Source organism: Hypanus sabinus, chromosome 9 (genome assembly GCF_030144855.1).
Source record: "Hypanus sabinus isolate sHypSab1 chromosome 9, sHypSab1.hap1, whole genome shotgun sequence".
Taxonomy (NCBI): Eukaryota; Metazoa; Chordata; class Chondrichthyes; order Myliobatiformes; family Dasyatidae; genus Hypanus; species Hypanus sabinus.
Window position 1 is genome coordinate 129,451,575 of NC_082714.1, and position 20,396 is coordinate 129,471,970.

Genomic DNA, 20,396 nt, shown 5'->3' on the forward strand with positions numbered 1-20,396 from the left:
TCTATAATTTCCTGGGCTATCCCTACTCCCTTTCTCGAATAAGGGAACAACATCCACAACCCTCCAATCCTCTGGAACCTCTCCCGTCTTCATTGATGATGCAAAGATCATCACCAGAGGCTCAGCAATTTCCTCCCTTGCTTCCCACAATAACCCGGGGTACATCCTGTCCGGTCCTGGTGATTTATCCAACTTGATGCTTTCCAAGAGGTCGAGCACATCTACATGCTCAGGCTTTTCAGTCCGCTTCAAGTCATCCCTACAATTGCCAAGATCCTTTTCTATAGTGAATACTGAAGCAAGTTATTCTTTAAGTATTTCTGCCATCTCCTCTGGTTCCATACAAGCATTTCTAGTGTCACACTTGTTTGGTTCTATTCCCTCACATCTTATCCTTTTGCTCTTCACATACTTGTAGAATGCCTTGGGCTTTCCTTAATCCTGTCCATCAAGGCCTTCTCATGGCCCCTTCTGGCTCTCCTAATTTCATTCTTAAGCTCCTTCTTCTAGATCTCTATCATTACCTAGTTTTTGGAAACTTTTATAAGCTCTTCTTCTTGACCAGATTTACAACAGCTTTTGTACACCACGGTTCCTGTACCCTACCATGCTTTCCCTGTCTCATCAGAACATACCTACGCAGAACTCCATGCAAATATCCCCTGAACATTTGCCACATTTCTTCCATACGTTTCCCTGAGAACATCTGTTTCCAATCTATGCTTCCAAGTTCCTGCTTGATAGCCTCATATTTCCCCTTACTCCAATTAAGTTTCCCTAACTTCTCTGTTCCTATCCCTCTCCAATGCTATGGTAAAGGAGATAGAATTGTGATCACTTAGATTTTCTTTTTTTTGGTTAAAATATTGTTGCTGCATTTTGAACAAGCTTTCCTAGGCAGTTCAGAAAGGAATGCATTGCAGTTGTCTAATCAGCTAACAGCAAAAGCGTGTGTCAATTTTTCTGACTCTTCAGATGTCATAAGAAATCAGACTCTTGCAATATTGATTGAAATTATGCAGTCTTAGTAATATGATTAAAATGTGATTTAAAATTTAGCTCAGTGTCAATAATAACATCGAAATTCTTTGTTTCGCTTGATTTGTAATGCCAGTTGATCACATTTTTTTCTAAGATTCACACTTTTTTATTGCTGCTAATATCTAAACTTTCTGTTTTGCTGGCTTTTTGAATGTTGCAAAGATAGGTGGCAGGGCAGGTAGTGCTGAGTCTGTTAGAAAGGATTAGAAGATTAGCAGAATGAGCAAAGAAGTGGCAGATGGAATCTAGTGTAGGAAAGTGTATGGTCATGCACTTTGGTAGAAGGAATAAAGGCATAGATTATTTTCTAAGTGGAGAGAAAACTCAGCAATCAGAGGTGCAGAGGGTCTTGGGAATCCTCACTTCTGGATTCCCTAAAGGTTAAATTGCAGGTCAAGTGGGTGGTATGGAAGGCACATGCAATGTTGGCATTCATTTTGAAGACTAGAATACAAAAAGCAGGATATAATGTGAGGCTTTGTAAGGCTAGATTGCAGAGAATTGTGAGGAGTTTTAGATTCTTTATATAAGAAAGGATGTGCTGGTATTGGAGAGGGTCAAGAGAATGATCGCAGGAATGAAAGGGTTAATGTATGAACAACGTGAGATGGCTCTAGGCCTTTACTCACCAGAGTTTAAAAGAATTAGGGAAATCTCAATGAACCCAATTGAATATTGAAAGGCCTAGAGAGAGTGGATGTGGAGACCGTGTTTTCTGTAGTGAGGGAGTCTAGGGCCAGAGGGCATAGCCTCAGAATAGAAGGATGTCTCTTTAGAACAGAGATGAGGAAGAATTTCTTTGGAGGGTGGTGAAAGTATGGAATTCATTGCTACAGATGTTTCTGAAGGCTAAGTCATTGGGTATACATAAAATGGAGATTGGTAGGTTCTTGTTTAGCAAGGAACACAAAGGTTACAGGCAGAATGGGATTGAAAGGGATAACATCAGCCATGATGGAATGGAGGACCAGACCCAATGGCCCGAATGGCCTAATTCTGCTCCTACTTCTTAGAGTCTTACGGTCTTCTGATGTAGTAGCAGCAAAATCTCTGAGTTGGACTAGTATATGACTTGATAGTGTTCTGATATACACATTAATTATGGTGGAAGGTGCCATAAACAAAGCCCATGTCACTTACTGTAATACCTCTTGTAGATAGCACACACTGCGACTGTGGAATGTGGCTGCAAAGAGAATAAAACTTTAAGCCACTGGATGTTTTTATACTCGTTTTTGGGAAGTTGTCCCTGGTTGTGCAAATCACAATAGGCTGCATCGGGCTACACTGGATTCGCTACCTGCAGCTGCTGCCTACTACCTTCACAGACACCTCCACACTTGCAAATCCAGTGACGTGTTCCAGGCAGCATCATGGTCTCTGATGCTGAAGTGGGGAGTGCTGAGCCCAAGTTGTGCTGGGAGGCTTGTATCTCTAGCAAAACCAGGGGCAAGGTTTTTTCTATCTATGAAGGCTGTATATGATTTTAATAATCTTTAAATATCTGTGATATTCAAAGATATTTAAAAAAGGACTGAAAATAAAATAAGTTTGGTGGTATAGCAGTTAGCATATTGCAAATACAGCATCAGTGATCAAGGTTCAGTTCTGCTGCTGTCTATAAGGAGTCTGTACGTTCTGCCTGGGACTGCATGTGTGTCTTCCTGGTGGTCTGATTTCCTTCCACATTCCAAAGGTATATGGGTTAGTAGGTTAATTAGACATATGGATGTAATTGGGTGGCATGAGCTTGTTGGGTCAGAAGGCCTGGTTACCATGGTGCATCACTAAATCAACAATGTAAAAGTAATTAAAGTAAAATGATTAATGAAAATAAAGCTAATTAAAAACACATAGAGCTTTTAAAAAATTTAGAACAGAACTTTCCCCTCTGCCTCCTAAAAGATGTCTTTTCATCTTCGTTGAAATTAGTTTGGCTTCTACCCTAGGTCTGACTTGGTTCAGAGTCACTGAGAAGAAAAGCTGAGCTCCCTGCATTGCAGCACGAGTCCGGGGTGTGATATAAGTGGCAGATGCAGCTCCGCCTGTCAGTCAGTGGGGATCTGTGCACTAGATGTTTGCTACCTACACTGTGTGGAAGCACTTGCAGTGGCAAATGTATAACTTCCAACCTTTTATCACAGAACCACAGGAAAATTACTAGTAAATCAGAAAACATGCATGATTAATTAAGGCACATTAATCGAAAATAAAATAATTAAACTAAGTTTTGTCTCCTAATACGAATTTGTACAGAGGAAAATGGAAGTTCTACCCGTTCAGGCTGACTGCATGTAAAGCATGCTGGGACCAGAGTTTCAGTTAATTGAATAATTTAGGTGATTAATAGAGTTTTATGCTAAATGTGGAGTTTAAGGAGAAAAGACAGCGTGAGGGTGGGAGGGGAAGTATGGGGAGGATCTCAGTGGAGGGAAATCATGATTACTAACGAGAGGCTGAACAGGAAAATGATTGGGCTCTGGATGATCAATGGCATCAGGAAAGTACAGGAATACAAATAAGGTCCAGGCAAGTAGAAAATGTCATTAAGACATAGGGTTATAAAATAGTGTAAGATAAATAATGTTAAGGGGCCCAAAAAGGTTAAAAAGAAAAATCTTGACATGCTGAATCTAAAGGCGCAAAGAATTTATAACAATGGATGAATTAACGGTGCAAAAAGGTTTCAATGGACATTCAAGATTCATTAAGTAATTGTGCAGATAATTTAAATAAAGCTAAGTCTTGTTGTATAATATAATGAAACTGCATATCATGTAACGAAATCTGCGAAATTCAACATAATGGCATTTTTCTTGGCCATCAGAGAGTAACACCACTATTACAACAAGAAGTGCTTTGAGTTAGACTTAAGGACAATCAGAGACTTCAGTAGCTCACCATTTATAATCAAGACCCCATGAACAACTGAAAGCCTTGCACTCTTATAATATCAATGATGCTTTAAATGTTATATATATTTTGGAGAATTAATGTACAAAATATATGGATGTACAAAAATATAAAACTGAATATGGTGTAACAAGATACTGTAACCAATTTACTGTTAACTCCCCACCAAAAAATTGTAATGACTACAGCTTAAGGAAGATACCTTTTAAGTTCATTTATCACTAAATTAGGATGATTGGATTAACTGAAACTATGTGCAAATCTGAACAAAACAATTCAGAGATCTATTGCAGTGTTTGAAGTGTATCAAACAAACTACTCTGAAACTGTGAAATTGTTTGTTACGTCGTCAAAGGTCATCTGGTCAACCCTCTTCAGAAAGTGATAAAAGGATGCATGGAACACACACACACACATACACACACACTATACACTCATTGGCCAGTTTATTAGGTACATCCTTATTTAATAATGTGGCCACTGACAGTATGTTTGTGCTCTTCTACTGCTGTAGCCCATCCACTTCCAGGTTCAACGTGTTCTTCCAGCCATTCTCCTCTGACCTCTCTCATTATCAAGGCACTTCTGCCCTCAGAATTGCCACGCAGTTGATGCTTTTCTTTGTATTTTGCACCACTCTCTGTAAACTCCAGAGAGTGCTATGCATGCAAATCCCAGGAAATTAGTTTCTGAGATGCACAAACCACTCTAACAATCTGACACCAACAATCATTCCATGGTCAAAATATATATAATTCCGGTTATTTGGCCCATTGATTAATCTGGGCAGTCCATTATCTGCATGAGGTGTTTATTTACAGTCAATCAAAAATATGCAGCAGCAGGCTACAGTGGATGAATTCCTCCATCAGTAACTGTTGAGAAGTAATACACAGTTTTATAGTACTGTAGTAGTATTTGTACTGTTCTGTATTTAATTTAAATCTATTATTTATTCCTCATTTAAGCAGTAGTTTGGCTTTTTGATATCTTTTAAACTATTTCTAACTATTTCCATGACACTTCAGCTAATTGGGGCAGCTGTTTAATTGAGCCAAAATGACATACTAGTCCCGATGTGTCTCAATTAACCAGAATCCACTGTGTATATCTATATGTCCGTATATGTATTAAGCTGGTCAGTGGTGTAGTGGCATCTGCACCAGACTTCGAATCGAGTGGTTCCAGGTACGAATCTGGCCATCTCCTGGCATGCTTTCCATTCATGCTGGGTTGATCGTCGAGCTAGCAACTCGGCCTCATAAAAACAGACAAATGCTAAAGAAATGGCAAGGTTGCTGTCTGATGTGTCACAAGAGGAACAACAATATATTTGTATGTTTTTAGAGTTATAGTGATTACGCAATCAATTATTTTGTGTTTAATAATTGTAATAAATTTAGACCAATTTGTAGAAATTTGTTTTCACTTTGACATGAAAGATTTTTTTCTGGTGATCAGTGTCAAAAAAGCCAAATTAAATCCACTGTGATTCAATGTGGTAAAACAATAAACATGAAGACTTCTAAGGGGGGCTGAATACTTTTAATAGGCATTGTATATATGTGTGTTGGTGTGTGTGTGTGCATCTATCTCTTTTATACACACACACACACACACACACACACACACACACTTATATATATTTATACCATGCTACCATGTTGTCTATTCTCGTCCATTTATGGTTTGTTCAAGTAGCCAATTTCTCGCCAAATAGTCCTAGTTCCCCAGCCACTGGCATGGACCTACAGGCAACGTCTGAGCCAGAATGATTCTTCTTGATCTTGTCACTCTCACCTGGAGGTTTATGTCTGAGGAGATACTGGAGAATGGCAGAACTAAGAACCTATGGGATTACCAAATACAGACCAAAAAGCAGGTACTAGCCAACCAATTAGACATACTAATACTAGATAAGGAAGAGAAGAAAGCAATAGTAATAGACAATAATAATAATAATAATAGCAATAGTAATAGACACACCAATCATGGATGACCATAACATCAGGAAGAAAGACTATGAGAAGCTGGAGCAACACCAGAGTTTGAAAGAGCAGATAGGAAGGATGTAGAAGTTTAAAACCAGAGTAATACTGATGGTGATAGGAGTAGTTGGAGCTGTGACACCTGGACTGAAAAGCGTTAGAAATATTGGCATGCTTTGGGCTGGATATATAGCTTCAAGGAGAATATAAGTTGTCTAAATAGTAAGTTTGAAGACAATACAAAGTTGATGGAGTAGTAGAGAGGGAAGATGGTTGAGTAAGGAGACCTAGGTAAGCTGGAAAGCTGGGTGGAGTGAAGAAAGATGGAATTTAATTCAATCAGGTCAGGTAATGCAATGATAGGTCATATAGAATAAATGCAGTAGTGTTGGGAAGTTTGAAGTACAGATGGACATTGGGATGGAAGTCCAGAGCCTACTGAAAGTGGTGACACAGACAGGGAATGAAGAAAGCATCTGGCATGCTTTTCTTTATAGGTTGAAGCATTAAGTACAACAATTGAAATGCAATGATGCAATGTAGAAAACATACATAGGTTCTACTACATTTTGGAGAATTGTGTAAAGTACTGATTGACATACTACATAAAGGATGTAATAGAATAGAGAAGGGAGAAACTATTCACCTGGATGTTGCTGATGGAGGGGTATAATTTTAAGAGGAAAATGCATAATCTGGGTTTATTCTCAATAGAACGTAGGAGGTTGCGTTATGATCTTGTGAACAGGGATCCCCAACTTGGGGTCTATTGACCCCTTAGTTAATGGCTGAGGTCCATGGCATGAAAATAGTTGGCCCCTGCTGTAGGTGTTTAAAGAATTATGAGGTACATAGTCAGGATGGAAAATCTAAATCTTTTCCCAATGGAAGGGAATGTGGAATAAGAGGGGGTAGGTGTAAGTAAGAAGGAAAAAATTTAAAGCAGCTCTGAGGGGCAAAATTTTTCACACAAAATGGAGGTACTTATCTGAAATGAGATGTCGAAGGAGGTATTTGAGGGAGATAAAATTACAGCATTTAAAAGGCACGGATTGATTCTTAACAGGAAAAGGGAAGTGGGCTATGATCCTATGGCAGGCAAAAGGGATGTGTAGGCATCATAGTCAGCACTGGCTGAGGTGGGTGAAATGACCCGATTCTGTAGCATATGGTTAAAACAATGCAATTCATATCAGGATTGTAGAATTTGCATTATAATATTGACTTATCATCAGCTTTGTGATGTCATTAACAAAAAGAATTCTTTCTTTCTCTGCATGAGTCTGTGAAAATTTTCTTACAAGATAAATGACTGTTCTGCTGAGGCTTTGTCAAATGCTCATCCAAGTTTGAACATTTACCAAATCCGTCAGGCTATGAAAGGGTTAAGAGATAAAATTGGCTCAGTGAGACGAGTGAAGCAATGGAGTTCATCATAACAAGCATGAAACACAATAGTCCTTTCTGGTAAATGATTACACATTTAGTAGATTTAAGCTAGTACAAGTGACTAAAAAGAACACTGGAGGATGATCAATAAATCATGTGACACATTTTATATTTAACTTAACAAAAGGTTTTAATTCCCTTGTGTGTAAGTGCTGAGTCATATAACCCAGTACCAAAACAGAGCTTAGAGAAATTTTAAGATTAATATGTGGAAAATACTTCAAGGAAAACTTTTTTAGCTGTCCCATACTTCAATGTAAACCATTTGAACACACATCGTGAATGCAAACTGCAATTGGAGTACACAGAAAGTTAGATGGCTGTATGGCTAAATGTTTAAACCATGCTATTTTGCAAATCAATCACAGCTTTTGATAAAGTGGGTCAATTATTAACAGGGCTGTTGCTGACAGTTATTCCCCTGCTAGAGGACTGAACACAGATAGGCAGAGAATATTTGTGCATCTCAGGTTATTAGAATTCTGCCAAAATTTTTACAAAGATTTTTTTCACACTTCAGCTCTCTAAGAGTCGATCTGAAATGACTTTTGTCTTGGTAAATGTTCTACAATTCATTGCATAGAAAGATACATAATGGAATGTATTTTTTTAATCAAAGTTAATAGATGAGGCAAAATTAAAGATATAGAGCATTGAATAACAAAGCTCCACTACTTACAAAGGGATCAGCTTATCAGTACATACTCAATTAGAAACTTCTTTTTACTGTAATCACCACCTGCAAATATTCATGTTTTTTCAGTGCCAAACTATGTTTCTAGAATTGTACCTGTTTCAAAAGGCACTATAATTACACTCAAATTTTCTTTATTGGAGCTCCCACAAAATTTACCATCTAGAACAAGAGTTGCAAATGAACAAGAACACCAAGTTCCTCTTCCAGAGCACGTGCAAGCTTGACTTGAATCTACCGTCTGGAACTCCATGTGTCTTTAGAACAGAGATGGGAAGGAATTTCTTTAGCTAGATTGTGGTGAATCTGTAGAATTAATTCTCATAGGTAGCTGTGGAGGCTGAGTCATTGGGTATATTTAAAGTTCTTGATTAGTCAGGGTGTCAAAGGCCACGGGGAGAAAGCAGGACAAATGGGTTGAGAGGAATAATATCTGTAAATCAGCCATGATGGAATGGTGGAGCAGACTTGATTGGTCAAACTATGCTCCTATGTCTCATAGCCTTATAGATTCTGGAAGTACTCTCAGAGAAAGGATTGTAATGGTTCAAGAATATGAACTACTTTCTCAAGGGCAACATTTTTTCTTCAGTCCTGACGAAGGGTCTTGGCCCAAAATGACGACTCTATTCTTTTCCATAGATGCTGCCTGGCCTGCTGAGTTCCTCCAGCATTTTGTGTGTTTTGAGTAGATAGAAATGTATGGCTTCATCAGACATCCAACCCCACTAGTTTTGGTAATTCCTTTCTCTTTTTTGATTACAATGATCGGAAAAGCCACATTGTAGAATAAACTTTTAAGAAAGCACCTTTTCAGGTGAGGAGGAATCCAATAAGAAGCAATGATACACTATGCCATGTTAGCTACAAGCAATCCTAAAGTGTTCTGCTCTCTGTTTGGAACTCCAAGTAAAACCATTAAATAGTTCTAAACAATGCAGCAAAGAGTTTACTTGCAGGAAAAAAAGATAAAACCGTGTTGACCTCATCATTTTCTATCTTTTAATCAGGTGAGGCAAAATTATTAATTAGCAAATACCCACCTTAAATTATTTGAAATCATCGGGTGCAAGATCAGTCTTACACACCCAGAAGGAATAACTGGATGCTCTGCATTTTAACAGGTTTAAGCTTGGCGTATTTAACTGCCACTATCAGCCAATGCCCCTGAATAGCACTCTTGTAGGTACCTGCTGAATTGTAGGGTGGAGCAGTGGCACAGCACGTGGTGTTGTGGACTCACAGTTCCAGCAACCTCGATTAGATCCTGACTCCTATTGGTGCTTCTGTAGATTGGTACACTACCTCTGTGATCCTGTCAGTTTCCACTCATATCCCAATGACCTGCTGGTAGATACAAGACCGGCAATGTACCCCTAGTACAGGAGGTTGGTGGGAGAATCAAAGCAAAGTTGATGGGGTTGTGAAAAAGTACGATACAGTGACATAAGTGGGGAAAGGAATTGTTCAGAGCCCTGTATTGACTTGATGGTCTGTATGGACTTCTGTGTCAAAATATGAGAAAGATGTAAATAAAACATCAATTCCTGAAATATAAGAATCCATTGAGGACATCTCCAAAAGGGGTTGTTTCAGGAAGATGGAATCTGTCATTAAGGACCCTCGCTGTGAATGACATGCTCTCTTGTTTTGACTGCCATCAGGGAGGAGGTACAGGAGCCTAAAGATGCATATGCAAAGTTTTAGGAGCTGCTTCTTCCCCTCTGCCATCAGATTTCTGAATGGTCCGTGAGGTGACCATCACCTCACTATTCCCCTTTTGCACTGTTCACGTATTTATCTTTTTATTGTAACTTCTAGTCATCTTTGATATCTTGTGCTGTACTGCTGCCGCAAAACAAGATTCACAACATATGTCAGTAATAACAAACCTGATTTTGATTCTGATCCTTTTCAAGTACTTGTAACATTAGGTTGAACACAAAGCATTTTGCAGACGTGAGCCTTCATGACTGACTTTATTGTGTACAACAGTAACTGAAAGAGGTCTTTTGCTTAAGTTATCAAATCACACGTTTACAAGCTAATTCTTCTGTATGCAGCACAGCGCACACTTAGATTACATGAAACTTAATTTGTTGTAAATGAATAACACTTAATACCTGTTGAGCTTTTGACTCAAATGCCATCTTCAACATCGATCCTCATGATGTTTGATATTCTGCTGTAACTCGTTGGTGAAAGTGTGCCAAGTTGTTTTTACTTCATTGCTGTCAGCAGGCTTCTGGAGCTCATTGTTAACATCTTGTTGTAAGGCGTGTGATAGATCCCAAGTGTGTGGGCTGAAGGAATAATCCTTTAATGCCTGTCACACTGAGGTTGGATTGAGGACAGAAATGAATAGCCTTTGGCCCATAATGCAGGGCTTGTGTTGTTGTTGTGGTCAACAGTAGCTTCAGAAAGTTTATCCAGAGACTTAATTTTGTCCCTCAGAGCAAGAATTATTTGAATTTTTATGTAGTTTTAAAATTACCATAAATAATAATGCAGAAAAAATGTAAAAAGAGCTTTAATGATTGCCTTCACATGATATGAAAAATAGATTCTGCAACTAATTATTCAGTAGTGAATTGTATAAGAAAATTACTACTTGCTAATTCCATCTGGACTTCATGTTATTTGAATGCATTATTTCTGTTCACTAATTTTACTGCAGTAGTTTTGGACAAATCATTGAAATAATCTATTCCCCTGTTTCCAGCTCAAAGGTGCTTCATAGAACTCTAGTGTTAATTAAACTCACAGGGGTATGTCTACAACGATTCTTATACATACCTATTCTGAGTGATATTGGAAGCTCATTATAATTAATGCAATAGTTTACTTTAGAGCCTTCTTTCAATATTTATGTTGTTAATAGATCAGTTTTTAAGTTTATTCAATGATAAAAGCCTAAAATCAACTAGAGGGAGAAAGAAAAGATATTGTCTTCAAAAATATTGAATGACTAAGATTGGGATTTTCACATTGAGAAATTACACCTTCTAGAAGATTAACTATATTTAACTGAAGGCACATTCTTTATTAGAAGGGGCAATATGTAGGCTTGAGGGCTACAGTTAAGTCTCCTGACAGGAGGTTGCTAGGGAAATCATCATAGAATGCGAACATAAGCTACAAACTCTTACAGTTCAATAAAAGAAAAGTCCTTATGGTGGGAAGCTGACAGTTTGAACGTGAACACTTGAGATACACAGGTGAGATTGTATCTGAGTCAGAGATCTCAGCTTGAGGACAAAGAATGCAATTTAAATGCTGGATCTTTTATGAAAGTGGTTTCTGGAAAAAGGGGAGAAAGGTACGTCAATTTTTTTAGACCAGTGTGGCTCAATATCTTATTATTGACAAGTGCTGACATAATTTGGGAAGTTTCACATTGGGAAAAGTGCTAGGAGGAATGAAAATTGTTGTTTTATAACTCCGGAAACTAATTGAAAGAAAAACACTGGGGCCAGGGATACCTGTGTACTTATAGTTTGTTTTCCTTCTTCCTAGTGAGGTACTCACATATTCCAAGGTGGTGTAATGACATATGCCATTCACATACTTCTTATGTATAACACGTAAACAAACAAAGAATGCTTAATCAAACAATATATTTACAAGATAACTCAAATATTACTGAAAAAGTAAATACGCACACTTATATATAATGAATAGATGACGTGTATGTGTGCACAATGACAATATAGACATTCATTTCATAGTAAATAGTGAATTTTAAAATGTCCCATTTGGGCCTAAAGATTTAATTGCTGTGGTGGTTTTCTTACTCTTATGGGATAATGTCTTTCCTGGCTGGTGAGACTTGTGGCTGTGAAACAATCTCAGGTTCTGAAGCCTCCCCATGGTGACTGTAGGAATTCACTTTGAGACTGCAGGAAGTAGTGCTGACAGCACTGGACACCTTTCTTCTCCAACAACTGACCCTGTTCTCCTCAATTGATTGAAGTGTCATCTGCAGATGACATTGGATGCAATAGTCTCTGTGTAGGAGTGTGGCCTAGCACTGTTCTTAATCTTTCTAAGTACCCTCATGTGATCACCTCTGCATTTCTGTAGTGCTTCTCTAAGACTGCTGGTCCAGGAGCTAAACGTTGAACTTCCTTGTTTGAGGAGCCCTCAGTCTGTCTCAGCTGTTTATCCTGAGGTTGGGTTTGAGCAGCTGTAGCTCAAGTGCAAGTGATGACCCAGCAGCAGTGTGCTGTTGGTGAGCTGCACTGTGATATGCAGGGAGCAACTGGCAAGCTTCGGATTCAGTGTGTCCTGCTGATGTTGCTCTCAGTGCATTCTTTAGATTCTGGACAAAGCTTTCCACCAAGCCATTCGTAGGTGGGTGATATGGTGCACATGTAATATGTCTTAATCCATTCGTTTTCAGGAATGGCTGAAAGCGTTCTGCAACTGTGGTAGATTGTCACTGCTTAGGTGTTCTAGAACACCGTCCTTGAGAAGAGGCTTCTCAACACATCAACACTGTGCGAAGCTGGAGTGGAGGGTACTGGCAACACTGCTGGCCACTTCTACCCAAAAAATTGTGCCGTTGAATGATCCAGCAAAATCCATATGGATTCTCTGCCAGGGCAATGCAGGCCATTCACCCGGATGGTGAAGCGCTGTTCTTGGAATCCTCTGTACATATTGACTTCCCGAACGGTGTATGGCAAGCTGCTCGATACGCTGATCTATCCCAGGCCACCAGACAAAGCTTCGAGCCAACATTTACGTTTTGATCACACCCAGATGACTGGCATGTAGCTCATCCAACACTTTAGATCTCCACTCGATCCTCGTATAAGGTAAACTCCGTCAAGGACAAGTTCATCCCGGTGCCGGTAAAATTGGGGAAACAGGAGTTTCTGTTGCACATTCCATCCATTTTGGGTTGCCATGTAGACCTGAGACACTGTGAAGTCTTTTCTGGTTTCCCTTTGTACAATCTCTGCCGTAATCGGGAGAATTTCGATTTGCATTGGAGAGTACAGATCAAGTGGAGTGTCAGTGTCTGTTTTCTGTCTCTTTCAGGTATTTCCTTCTCCAAGGATAAATGGGACAACCCATAAGTGTTATCCTGATGAGTTGGCTTCTTGAATTCAATCTTGTAATTAGGTTCTTCAAGAAACAGAGCCCATCTCTGCATTTGTGCTACTGCTGTTAGTGCAACACCCTTCTGTGGATTGAAAATGGACACCAGTAGTTGAACACCAGTACTGAGGGTAAACTCTCTCCTATACAGGTACTGGTTGAAATGTTTTATATCCCAACCCAGACTCAAGGCCTCTCTTTCAATCTATGCAGAATTTTTCTCTGCAGCAGTGAGGGAACTTGATGCAAAGGTTATGGGGCATTCACTTCCATCATTCATAGCATGTGAATGTCGACACCTATTCCATAAGGCAAGGCATTAAGGCAAGCTTCAGTGGACAATGTGGATTATAATGAGTGAGTAGTGTCTGATGTCACTTTTTTTCTTTGTCTTTTGGAAAACCACCTCTGCTTTGTCCTTTGCCATTTCTTCCTGATCTGTAGAAATGAGTTAAAGGGGTGGAGCACAGTAGCCAGGTTTGGCAGGAACCAGCCACAATACTTGACAAATCCTTAGAAGGACACAAGTGTGGCACCTCCCTTAGCTTTGGAACATCCACAATTGCTTGAATTTTCACAGCACGCTTGTGTAATCTTGTGTGTCTATGGTGTGACCACAGTAAGTGAGGCTTGGTTTAAAGAATTCACAGTCTTTGCATTACACTCTGAGCCCATAATCTTCTAATCTTTTTAACCGTCTTGACATTTTGGAGGTGTTGTTTGTCATCCCCACCAGTGACAATGATGTTATCCAGGTAAGACTGAGTACCTGAACAACCTTGCAGCAACTTGCCCGTAGCTTTCTGCCAGAGTACTGGTGCAGATGCTACTCCAAAAATAAGCCTATTATAGCAATAAAGCCCTTTGTGAGGGCTTATAGTGAGAAACACTTTGGGCTCTTTCAATCTGAAGGTAGGCCTCAGCTAACCCACTTTGCTGAAGTATTTCTCACCAGAAAGGTTTGCAAAGATATCCATTATCCTGGGCTGATGGTGACTTTAAAGTCACCGCAGGTCCTGAGAGACCCATTCTTCTTGGCTACTGGAACTACTGGTATTGTCATGGGCTCCACGCAACCTTGGAAAGAATTTCTTCAGCCTCCATGCAATCTAGTTCAATAACTGCTTTATCAGGGATGACATAAGGAACTGAATGGTCTTTGTAAAACTTGAGTGTAGCATTGTAGTGATGTGCTACACACAGCGCTGAAATAACAACATGCAGTCGGTAAGTCGTTTCAAATCTAGTTTATTCAAACTTCGCGGCGCTGGCATTTAATCCCTAGCGCCCACCCTCTCTGGGCAGAAATGACGTCAGAGATGCATTACCAAAGTCTCTCCCCGCACGCTGGCTATTTGTGAGCCGGTTCACCTGCGCAGAAAGTGGGTCGCCACATAACCTCCCCCCCCCCCCCCCAAAACCGGTGATTGTCCACAGTCTGGATCAGCCTCCGTTTGGGAGGTCTGCCTCTGCGCCGCTGTGCCTGAACCTCGACCGGCTGCGTCATGTCCACATGGGCTGGTTTGTGTCAGTCCACTGTGAAAACCTCCTCTTTCCCCCCAATGTCCAGAATGTACGTGGACCCGTTGTTGCTGATCACCTTAAACGGCCCCTTGTATGGCCGCTGTAGCCCCGTGTCCGCCCCTTTGTACAAACACAAACTTACAGTTCTGCAGGTCTTTGGGTACATGGGTCGGGGTCCGTCCGTGCTGTGAAGTCGGTACGGGGGCCAGGTTGCCGAGCCTTTCGTGTAGTCTGTCCAGGACTGCTGCAGGTTCTTCCTCTTGCCCCCTTGGGGCTGGTATGAACTCTCCCGGGACAGCCAGGGGTGTGCCGTACACCAACTCAGCCGACGAGGCGTGCAGATCCTCTTTGGGTGTTGTGCAAATTCCAAGCAAGACCCAGGGAAGCTCGTCCACCCAGTTAGGTCCTCTCGGTGGGCCATGAGAGCCGACTTCAAGTGACAGTGGAAGCGTTCCATCAGTCCGTTCGACTGTGGGTGGTAGGCAGTTGTGAGGTGTAGCTGCGTTCCCAACAGGCTGGCCACAGCCGACCACAGGCTGGAGGTGAACTGGGCGCCTCTGTCGGAGGTAATGTGGGCCGGTACCCTGAAGCGTGCTACCCAGGTTGCAATCAGAGCTCGGGCGCAGGAATCGGCAGATGTGTCGGTGAGCAGGACCGCCTCTGGCCACCTCGTGAACCGGTCTACCATAGTTAGGAGGTACCGTGCTCCTCGGGACACTGGTAGGGGGCCCACGATATCCACATGAATGTGGTCGAACCTCCGGTGGGTGGGTTCGAACTGCTGCGGTGGGGCTTTAATGTGCCGCTGCATCTTGTCTGTTTGGCACTGCGCCCACGTTCTGGCCCATTCACTGACCTGCTTGCGAAGTCCGTGCCACGCGACCTTGCTGCAGACCAGCCGGACGGTTGTCATGATAGATGGGTGCGCCAAACCGTGTATGGAGTCGAAAACTCGTCACCTCCAGGCTGCCGGGACGATGGGGCGAGGTTGGCCAGTAGCCATATCGCACAAGAGGGTCCTCTCACCTGGGCCTTCGAGAAAGGCTTGCAGCTGCAAACCTGAGACTGCAGTCCTGTAGCTGGGCATCTCATCGTCTGCCTGTTGCGCTTCCGCCAGTGCTGCATAGTCCACCCCCAGGGACAGGGCCTGGACAGCTGGTCTGGAGAGTGCTTCCGCCACGAGACATGCTGGATGTCTGTCGTGTACTCGGAGATGTAGGACCGATGTCGCTGCTGGCAAGCCGAACAGGGATCGGGCACCTTCGTGAACCCGAAGGTCAATGGTTTGCGGTCCATGAACGCGGTGAATGGCCTGCCTTCCAAGAAGTACCTGAAATGTCATATTGCCAGATACAGTGCCAACAGCTCCCGGTCGAAAGCACTGTACTTGAGTTTGGGTGGTCGTAGGTGCTTGCTGAAGAACGCCAGGGGTTGCCAGCGCCCCTTGATGAGCTGCTCCAGCACTCCACTGATTGCTGTGTCGGATGCGTCCACCGTGAGTGCGGTCGGAATGTCCGTTCTGGGGTGCACCAGCATCGCGGCATCTGCCAAGGCTTCCTTGGCTTTAACGAAAGTGGCCGCAGCCTCCTCGTCCCAAGTAATGTCCTTGCCTTTACCTGACATCAGGGTTTATAAAGGGCACATGATACAGGCTGCTGAGGGGAGGAAACGGTGGTAGAAGTTCACCATACCAATGATCTCCTGCAGGCCTTTGACCATGTTGGGCTGGGCAAAGTGGCGGATCGCGTCTAACTTGGCAGGCAGAGGTGTTGCCCCGTCTTTGGTAATCCTATGGCCCAGGAAGTCGATGGTATCGAGACCTAACTGGCATTTGGCTGGGTTGATCATGAGGCCGAAATCAGTCATGTGGGAGCAGAGCTGGCGGAGGTGGGACAGATGCTCCTGGTGACTACTGCTGGCTATAAGGATGTCGTCCAAATAGATGAACGCAAAGTGCAGGTCCCGTCCCACTGCATCCATTAGCCGCTGGAATGTCTGTGCAGCATTCTTCAGGCCAAACGGCATTCAAAGGAACTCAAACAGGCCGAATGGGGTGATGAGTGCTGTTTTGGGGATGTCTTCAGGGTGCACTGGGATTTGATGGTATCCCTGGACAAGATCTACTTTGGAAAAGATTCTTGACCCGTGCAGGTTTGCTGAAAATTCCTGTATGTACGGGATGGGGTAGCAGTCTGGAGTGGTAGCCTCGTTCAGTCTACGGTAGTCGCCGCATGGTCTCCAACCCCTGGCTGCTTTGGGCACCATGTGCAGAGGGGAGACCCATGGGCTGTCGGACCTCCGTACGATCCCCAATTCCTCCATCTTCTTGAACTCCTCCTTCGCCAGGCGGAGCTTTTCCGGGGGCAGCCTTCGTGCGCGGGCATGGAGGGGTGGTCCCTGGGTCGGGATGTGGTGCTGTACCCTGTGTCTGGGCATGACTGCCATGAACTGTGGTGCCAGAATCGATGGGAAGTCCACCAGGATTCTGGTGAATTCATTGACGGACAGCGTGATGGAGTCCTGGTGTGGGGCCAGCAACTTGGCTTCACCCAGGGAGAACATCTGGAAAGTCTCGGCATGTACCAGTCTTTTCCCTTGCAAGTCGACCAGCAGGCTGTGAACTCGCAAGAAGTCCGCCCCCAGGAGTGGTTGGGCCAAAGCCACCAGTGTGAAGTCCCACGTGAACCGGCTGACACTGAACTGCAGCTGCACTGTGCGGGTGCCGTAGGTCCGTATTGTGTTGTCGTTTGCGGCCCTCAGGGTGGGTCCTGGCTTCCTGTTGCGGGTGTCGTACCCCGTCGGGGGCAAGATGGTGATTTCCGCTCCGGTGTCGACCAAGAAGTGGCGTCCCAACTGTTTATTCCAGACGTAAAAGAAGCTGTCCTGGTGGCCAGCCGCAATAGTTATTAGCCGCAGCTGGCCCTGGCCTTTTGTGCCCCACCGCTGGTGGTAGAAACACCACAGTTCACTGTCCTCCTCACTGCGGCCTCTGTGTTGTGTGCACCCCCCTGCCAGGCCTGGTCTGGTCAGCTGTTGGGTGCGTGGCCTGGTAATCTGACCAACGGACGCCACGCTCTCCCTCTTGGCTTTCCACAGCATGTCTGCCCGGGCCGCCACCTTCCGGGGGTCTTTGAAATCTGTGTCGGCCAGCAGCAGTATGTCCTCGGGCAGTCGCTCTAGGAACACTTGCTCGAACATGAGGCAAGGCTTGTGTCCGTCGGCCAGGGCCAGCACCTCGTTCATCAATGCTGATGGCAGTCTGTCTCCCAAACTGTTCAGGTGAAGCAGGCGGGCACCCCACTCACGCCGTGAGAGGCCAAAGGTCCCAATGAGCAGTGCTTTGAATGCTTCATATTTGCCTTCTTCCAGGGGTGACTGTATGAAATCCGCAACCTGGGCGGCCGTCTCCTGGTCAAGGGCGCTCACCACATGGTAGTAACGCGTGGAATCAGAGGATAGCTGCCGAATCTGGAACTGGGCTTCTGCTTGGCTAAACAACACGCGTGGTTGCAGCGTCCAGAAAGTCGGCAGATTTAGCAAAACTGCGTGAACAGATGAGGAGTCGGTCATCGTTGGTCCAAATCCCGTTTGGACCGTCGGGGTCACCAGTGTAGCGATGTGCTACACACAGCGCTGAAATAACGACACGCAGTCGGTAAGTCGTTTTGAGACTAGTTTATTCAAACTTCGCGGTGCTGGCATTTAATCCCTAGCGCCCACCCTCTCCGGGCGGAAATGACATCAGAGGTGCATTACCAAAGTCTCCCCCAGCGCACTGGCTATTTGTGAGCGGGTTCACCTGCGCAGAATGTGGGTCGCCACAGCATTTTGTTTTAACAGTACATTACCCCTGAATTGCACGACTTCCAAAGGCATCCTGAACACTGTTGTGGCATCATTCAGAACCTTTCTTAATTTGTTTTCAGTTGACTCTGCTGCAGAGGATGTGAGGCGTTCACATAGTGCTGGTGCAATGATGTATGCCATTTACCTACTCATTACATATAGGTGATAACGGATTATGTGAACAAAGAGCACTTAATCAAACAATATATTTACTCAAATATTACTGAAGTATTAAATACACTACAAAAATATTATTGGAAATTGAGTTTACAAGCACAAAGATGTTTGAGCTAGATGCAGAGAAGTTTTGTCTGGTTATACTTTTGTGAAGTAGTCTGGATGTTTCCCTTTATTAACAGCACCATGAAAATCAGATAATTATTGGTGCTGAACATATTCAATGAGATCATTTGTTGTTCTTGCCCCTTACTGGAGGACTAACACACCCTTTAAGCAAGTTTTCAGCTGGTAATTCTGTTTTGAGAGATAGGTGAACTGCAAAGGAATTAATGTATCCTGGTAGTATCAAGAAATCATGCATGCACCTATATGAGACAGATCATGGTTGCATATTTGGTACACATTCATTGTACAGAGGCCAAAATAGTTAATTAATACTCCTGTTATCTGAGGACTCTGTAACTGCCATTGATGATTCTCTACTTGTGAGAAGCCAGCCAAGAATACAAATCTGAGTGCACATTCAGTAGGAATGGTGTTAGTGCAGGGGAAGTGCTGGCTGTGACAAACAAGCTCTTCTGTCAACATTTGACAGCTGCTGACTTCCATTACCCGCAAGCATCACCAGGAGAATCTAGAACCTGAGTTTGACACTCACTGATAAATCATGGAAACAGGTCTTACTCTGATGGGCTACAGATAGCTGCCACCACTTCATATGACACATTGTGACCCCTCAGACTCAAGAATCCAAATGCATTATGGGTACTTATCCTCCACAGTCCCAGTACAGCCTTCTGTAATCTGTACCTCCTTGCGGATCTGCTTCCCACAGAGGCAGGGTAGGCAGGTAAGGACCAGTTGTGCTCTTCCTGTTCCTGCAGGCATTGGTGCCACTGTTGTTAGTGCTGCACTTGCTACTCTTGATAGAGGCATTGATTATCATCCAAGATCTAAGGTACCACACTATAAAATACACTCAGATTTATCTTACAGGCCACAACTCCACAATAGATATTGGAAGTACAAATATTCAAAATCTGGTTATACCTTCAAAGCAATAAAATATTCATGAAAATAGTCATTTTCCAAATTTTTATACGTATCTTTCTACAATGAACACCATGTTTCACAGAAGCAGGCATGTACAAAGCTGGAATGTATCCCTTCTCAGTGGTACTTTTCCCTGTCATTTCTTCTATCCCTTGCTGACGTTTTGTTCTTCTATTGCTTTCACTCATGACTTCCAGGAAGTCCAGCACAGCCAAGCACACACTGTAAACTCTGTTCCCTTAACACTAGGACTGCTTCTTTTTAGTTTCCTACATGAATGGGAAGTTGATAAGACATCCTTTATATGAAAATATCTGTACAATGTGAGAAAATAGAAACGAAAGATAGATAGCTACATTGTGTCACAGACAATCTAGTTTGTCATTCACCCTTGAACCTCAAAGGCTTTTCATTGGTGATCAGCTGCCATGAAAAGCATTGTTTAAATCAAATGACAGGTCTTCTGAAAAAAATATGATGGTTAGTCAGTCATAGCTTTCCATTAATAAATCCAGCTTGCTGTCCTTACTTAACTGGTGCCTTGTTAAGTTTTACGCAGTCTTTCACAAGTGATTCCACTGATGTGTCCACAAATGAGTGTA

General features: G+C 42.9%; 2 protein-coding genes across 11 annotated transcripts in view; one reads left to right on the forward strand and one right to left on the reverse strand.

Annotated features, from left to right (window-relative positions):
- hnf4a (hepatocyte nuclear factor 4, alpha) overlaps positions 1-20,396 on the reverse strand; it is a 141,574-nt gene that overhangs the window by 98,887 nt on the left and 22,291 nt on the right. The window lies entirely within an intron of this gene.
- Positions 1-20,396, forward strand: part of fitm2 (fat storage inducing transmembrane protein 2) — a 150,269-nt gene that overhangs the window by 22,396 nt on the left and 107,477 nt on the right. Inside the window, exon 2 of one of the 10 annotated variants that reach the window (XR_009514085.1) lies at positions 18,085-18,370. The exons of the other annotated variants lie outside the window; for them this stretch is intronic. The gene's annotated coding sequence lies outside the window, so the exon portion shown is untranslated. The remainder of the gene's footprint in view (positions 1-18,084; positions 18,371-20,396) is intronic. 10 annotated transcript variants of the gene reach the window in all.